The sequence below is a fragment of the Myotis davidii genome, unplaced genomic scaffold (assembly GCF_000327345.1).
Source record: "Myotis davidii unplaced genomic scaffold, ASM32734v1 scaffold168, whole genome shotgun sequence".
NCBI classification, from domain to species: domain Eukaryota; kingdom Metazoa; phylum Chordata; class Mammalia; order Chiroptera; family Vespertilionidae; genus Myotis; species Myotis davidii.
This window is the reverse complement of record NW_006383016.1, coordinates 4,851,425-4,858,049: the sequence shown is the minus strand read 5'-3', so window position 1 is coordinate 4,858,049 and position 6,625 is coordinate 4,851,425. Positions and strand designations below refer to the sequence as shown.

General features: G+C 41.0%; 1 protein-coding gene across 1 annotated transcript in view; it reads left to right on the top strand.

The window, feature by feature from the left end:
• Positions 1–6,625, top strand: part of MALSU1 (mitochondrial assembly of ribosomal large subunit 1) — a 16,961-nt gene that overhangs the window by 8,240 nt on the left and 2,096 nt on the right. The gene's annotated exons all lie outside the window — the stretch shown is intronic.

Sequence of the window (6,625 nt, the reverse complement as noted above, 5' to 3'; positions counted from 1 at the left end):
TTGCAAATAGTAGTACATATGTCTCCTTTTTTTTCCCCTACTGACCTCCCTCCGGCTTCCCCTACCCCCCTGCACTTGCCCTCGCCCCTTCGCCCCCAGTGTCTTGCATCTGTTGGTTATGCTTATATGCATGCCTATAAGTCCTTCGGTTGCTCTCTTACCTACCTTCCCGCTGTAGTTTAACAGTCTGTTCGATGCTTCTTTGCCTCTGTCTATTTTTGTTCCACAGTTTGTAATGTCCTTCCATAAATGAGTGAGATCATGTGGTATTTATATTTCACTGACTGGCTGTCCATGTCCTTTTTAATGCTGTTGAAGTATTTTCTCATTAAGTACATTAAGCATCCTTATAACCAGTGTTTTGAACTCTGCACCTAGTAGGTTGTTTGTTCCCATTTTGTTTAGTTCTTTTTCTGGAGTTTAGTTCTCTTCTTTCATTTGGGTCATATTTCTTTGTTTCCTCATTTTGGCAGCCTCTCTGTGTTTGTTTCTATGTATTAGGTGGAGCTGCTGCATCTCCCGGGCTTGGTAGAGTAGCCTTAAATAGTAGGTGTTTTGTAGGATCCAGTGGCACAGCCTCCCTGATCACTCAAGATGTGCACTTAAAATACGCACCCTCATACCCCCAATGTGGGCTGTGTATACCCTCCTCTTCTAGTTGAGCCTTGATTGCTGTTGACATGTCAATGGGAGGGATTTACCCCCAGGCCAGTTGGCTATAAGGACTGTGCAACCATGACCACAGACCTCTGTGGAAGATCAGCTGTGCAGGGGCTCATGGCACAGAGCAGGACTTAATTCAGCAGGGCTCTGATGTCTGCCAAGTTCACCCCTTGAGTGTGTTGCTTGTGGAGGTGGTTGGGTGGTGCTTTGATGTGGTCTGAAACTGTCCATTGGGTGCACTAGCTCTGGAGCCTTTTGGGAGGTGCAGGCCAAGGTCAGCTGCCACCTGTATTCTGCTGGGGGCCACCTGGTATGAGCTACAAAGCAATCTACAGATGGCTATGCTGGGTTAAGGTTGCCTAGGCAAGGCCAAGCTGTGAACCAAGGCTGATTGCTGCTAGTGCCAGGCCTGGACCCACTTGGTGAGAGGTATGGGGCACACTGTTGTGCGGGGGCTGATCCTATGGAACAGGAGTCATTTTAGTGGCATTTTGGTACCAGCTGAGGCCAGCCACTGGTTGTGTAGGGTCTGCAGCCTCTTGGGAGAGGGTATAATGTGAGCCAAAGCCAGCCATCACATGTGACAGGTTGTGGCCACCTGGTAGGAACTACAGTGCAAGCCGAGGTGGTTGGTTGCCACTTGTTCTAGGGGTTTGGGGGAGACACTGCAGTGCAAGGCGAGGCAGCCACAACTTGTGCTGAGCTTAAGAATATTTGGAAGAGATTACAGTGTAAAGTGAGTGTGATTATATACAGCTGAGCTCAAGGGTGTTTGGGAGAGATTGCAGTGCACATTGAGGCTTGCTGCTTGTGTGGAGGATCTGGGGACTGTGGAAGAGAGTCCAGCCAGGAGAACAGGTTGGGTGGGGCAGGGTCTCAGGGAAATGCCAAGGCCAGGTGAATGGAGAGAGACAGATTTTGCCAATTAGGTGGGAGGAGAACTCAACAAAGGAACAGTGGCACCTGCCAGGTCTTTTGTCCCTGAGAGAGTTTCCATGATCCCTGCCCCTCCAGCCCTTACTGTAAAGTTAGTCAATATAATGCCTCCCCAAATGACCCAGGTGCTGTCTCTGCACTGGAGCTTAGAGCAAGTGAGTTTGTGCATGAACTCTTTAAGAACAGTGTCGTGGTCTCCCACTGTCCTTTGACTCTCTCAGATGTAATCCCTGCTGGTGTTTGAAGCCAGATGTTAGGGGACTCCTCTTACCATCATAGTTGACCCAGGCTGGGGAGCTCTATGTGGGGCTTGGATCCTTCTCTCATCTCAGGGGCAACCTGAGATGTTCCTCCATTTATTCATTACCACGCTGTGGGTGTGGGACCTGCCTGCACCATGTCTCTGCCCCTCCTCTCCATCTTGATGTGGCTGCTGCTTTATATCCTTAGTTACAGGAATTCTGTTCAGCTAATCCTCAGGTGGTTCTCAGTCTGATGGTTTTATAATTTAACAATAATTTTGATTTGTTCATGGGAGTTCAGGATTTATCTACTCCACCATCTTGACTCCATCATGTCCCTGCTTTTAATATCAAAAGTGGAATTGCCAGATCATGGTAATTACATTTTTAATTTTTTGAGGAACCAGTAAACTCTTTTCCATAGTGGCTAGACCACTTTGCATTCCCACCAGCAGTTCACAGGGTTTCAGTTTCTCCACATCTTTGCCAATACTTTTTATTTTCCGGCTTGTAAATAATAGTAATCCTAATGGATGTGAAATGGTATCTCATTGTGGTTTTAACCAAAAGAGAGATTAACCAAAGAATTTGCATAAAGATTATTGTTGAGCATTTTTTCATGTGCTTATTGTCCATATGTATGTCTTTAGAGAAATGCCAGTTCAAGTCATGTGCCCATGTTTTAATTCAGTTGGGCAATGTAGGAAGTTCTCTCTATATTCTGGATATTAATCTCATGTCAAATGAGATTTGCAATATTTTCTCCCATTCTGTAGGTTGCTGCCTTTTTACTCTGTGGATAGTGTCATTTAATGCACAAGTTTTTAATTTTGGTAAAGTCCAGTTTATCTATTTTTATTGTTGTTGCCTGTGGTGTCATATCCAAATCATTGCCAGATCCAATGTCACAAAGCTTTTCCATTGTGTTTTCTTCTAAGAATTGTATAGTTTTAGGTCTTATATTTAGGTCTTTGATCCATTTTGAGGTAGTTTTTGTAGATGGTGTAAGGTAAGGATCCAACTTCATTCACATGCATGTAGATATCTAGTTTTACCAGCACCATCTGTTGAAAAAACTGCCCTTCCCTACCCTGGCCAGTGTTGTTCAGAGGTTAGAGCATCAGCCCACGCACCAAAGGGTTATGTGTTTAATTCCCAGTCAAGGGCAGGTACCTGGGTTGCATGTTCGATCCCAGAGTGCGGGAGGCAACCAATCAATGTGTCTTTCTCACATCAATGTTTCTCTCTCTGATATCGATGCTTCACTGTCTCTCACTGTCATTCTCTCTCTTCCTACCCTTCCTCCCTCCCTTCCATTCTCTCTAAAAAAAATATATATATATATATGTAAAAAATATCATCTGGTGAGGATTAACCAAAAAACAAAAAACTGTTCTTTCCCCCATTGAAGGGATTTGAAACCCTTGTTAAAAATCATTGGACATAAGAGCTGTCTTATTCCATTGTTCTATATGGCTACCTTGATGCTGTTTTGTTTTGTTTTTTAATTGCATTATTGATTTCAGAGAGAGAGAGAGAAATATTGATTTGTTGTTCCACTTATTTATGCATTCATTGGTCCTTCTTGTATGTGCCCTAACCCAGGATAGTACCTGCAACCTTTAGTGTATGGGGATAACCCTCCAACCAATTGAGCTACCTGGCCAGGGCATGTAGTAAGTTTTGAAATCAGGAAGTTTAAGAACTCCAACTGTTTTTTTTCTTTTTCCTTCTTAATCATTTTAAGTCTTTCAATATATGAAATCAGGGTCTTTCCACTTCATTGGCATCTTTCATTTCTTTTAGCAACATTTTGTAATTTTCAGTGTACAAGTCTTTGGCTTTTATAGTTAAGTTTGTTTCTGAGTATTTATTCTTTTGATTCTAGTGTAAATGGAATTTTCTTAATTTCCTTTTCAGGTTTCTCATTGTTAGTGTGTAGAAATGCAGCTGATTTTTGTGTGTTGATTTTGTATCCTACAATGTTGTTGAATTCATTTACTAATTCTAATGGTTCTCTTTTTCTTGCTTGATTCTTTAAGGTTTTCTACATATAAGATCATGTCTCTGAAAATAGATAACTTTATTTCTTCCTTTCTAATTTGGTTATCTTGTTTCTTTATTTTTTCTTGCTCTAATCATCTGGTTAGAATACCAATATTGTGTTGAATAGGAGTGAAAGTGGACATTCTTGTTTCTAATCTTAGAGGAAAAATCTGGTCTTTCACCATTGCGTATGATAATAGCTGTGGGCTTTTATTATCATGAGATAGTTTCTTGTTGAGTGTATCATGAAAGGATGCTGAATTTTGTCAACTGCTTTTTTTTGGCATAAATTTGTGATGGTCCTATGGTTTTGTCCCTCATTTTACTTATATGGTTTATTACATTGATTTTCGTGTGGAACCATCTTTACATTCCAGGAGTAAACCCCACTTGGTTGTGTATATATTTTTCAATGTGTTATTGAATTGATTTGATGGTATTTTGCTAAGGATTTTTGCACCATTGTTCATCAAGTATTCTGACCTATAGTTTTCTAATAGTCTTTGTCTGGCTTTGATGTCATGGTAATGCTAATCTCATTGAGTGTATTAGGAAGTGTTCCCTTTTCTTAAATTTCGTTGGGAGAGTTTGAGAAGAATTGGTGTTGGCTTTCTTTAAAAATAGTTGGTAGAACTCACCAGTGAAGCTTTCTGGTCCAGGGGCCGGTCGGAGAAAGATAAATATCACATGATCTCACTCATTTGTGGAATATAATGAGCAATATAATCTGATTACCTAAAATAGATCCAGAGACATAGCAGCATGGAACAGACTATCGAATCTCAAAGAGAAGGGGGTGGTGGGCGATCGGGAAGAGATTAACCAAAGAATTTTTTTAAAAAATATATTTTATTGATATAGAGAGGAAGGGAGAGAGAGATAGAGAGCTAGAAACATCGATGGTAGAGAAACATCCATCCACTGAGCCAAACCGGCTTTGGCAAACCAAAGAATTTTTATGCATACTAGAGGCCCAGTGCATGAAATTCGTGCGTGGGTAGGGTCCCTAGGCCTGCCCGGCAATTAGGACTGATCGGGGGCCTTCTGGCTGCCGGTCAGGGTCAGGCCTCTCTTCCCCAACTGCCGGCTGGGGCTTCCCTTTGTTCTGCGCCCCCTGGTGCTCAGCGCATATCATAGCAAGTGATTGGTCTCCCAGTCAAACTCCCACAGGGACTTTGCATATTAGGCTTTTATAGAGAGATATGCATAACCCATGGACACAGACAATAGTGTGGTGAAGGCCTAGGGCAGGGGGGGTGCAGGCTATAAGGAGTCAATGGGGGAAAACGGGGGACATCTGTAATACTTGCAACAATAATGATTTTTAAAAGTTGAGATAGACTTGTTTTGAGAGGTTTTTGATTACTGATTCGGTCCTGTTACTATTACTGAATAGGTCTATTCAGACTTTCTATTTCTTCATAATTCAGTCTTGGTAGGTTTTGTTTCTAGGAATGTGTTCATTTCATGGAGGTTATCCAATTTGTTGGTGTACAATCATTCATAGTAGTCTTCCTTCTCTAAAATTGATAGTAATGTCCCCTGAATTGTTTCTGATTGTAGTTATTTGGGTCTTCTATTTTTTTTCTATCGATCCACCCAAAGATTTGCCAACTTTATTGATCTTTTTAAAAAACAAATCTTGGTTTCATTTTATTCTCTCTGATCATTGTTTCCTTCTTTCTGCTAGCTTTGTTTTTCATTTCTTAGTTCTTGTAAGTTTTTGATTTGGGGACTTTTCTCATAAGCATTTATAGCTATAAGTTTCCCTCTTGACACTGTTTCATTGCATCCCATAAGTTTTGAAACGTTATGTTTTAATTTGTCTCAACGTATTTTCTCATTTCCCTTGTGATTTGTTCTCTAACCCATTGGTTTCTTAAAGTGTTAATTTCCACATATTTATGGATATTTTTAGTTTTCATCCTGTTGATTCCTAGTTTCTTTTCATTGTGACCAGAAAATATACTTTAATAAAGACTTGCACGGTTGGTGTGACTCAGTGGTTAAGCGTCCACCCATAAACGAAAAGGTTCAATTCCTGGTCAGGGCATATGCCCAGGTTGCAGGCTCGATCCTCAGCAGGGCGGGTGAGAAGGTTGCAGAGGATTGATAATGTTTCTGTCCCTCTCTCTTCCTGTCCCTAAAAATCAATTTTAAAAATTTGTTAAGAGTTGTTTTGTGGCCTGGAAAATGTTGCATGTACATTTAAAAAGAGTATGTATTCTGCTGTTGTTGGGTGCAGTGTTCTATTTAATGTCTGTTAAGTCCGATTGTTTTGCAGTGTTAAGTCTTTTATTCTTCATTGATCTTTTGTCTGGTTGTTCTGTCCATTATTGAAAATGGGGTAGTGAGTCTCCTATATTACTGTTGCCATCTATTTTTTTCTTCAATCCTATTTGTTTTGTGTGTCTAGGAGCTCAGACTTTGATACATATGTTTATAGTTCTGTCATCTTGTTTAGTTGCCCCTTTTATCATTAATGTCCTTCTTTGTGACATTAATATATCTGTTGGGAATAGATGTGGGCATGATGAAAGTCCCATTAACATTGACTCCCCTGAGAATGAAGGGAAGCTGGGATGGACAGACGGGATGATGTAGGTGAGGACCAGATATTGAATGAACTTAGGACTCTGTGCACCAGAGACACTGTGGTGAATGTGTAGGGTGGCCCTATCAGAAGGGTTTTGGGCAGGGGTATTCAGTAGAGAGGTATAGAAATTGGGAAGGACTTA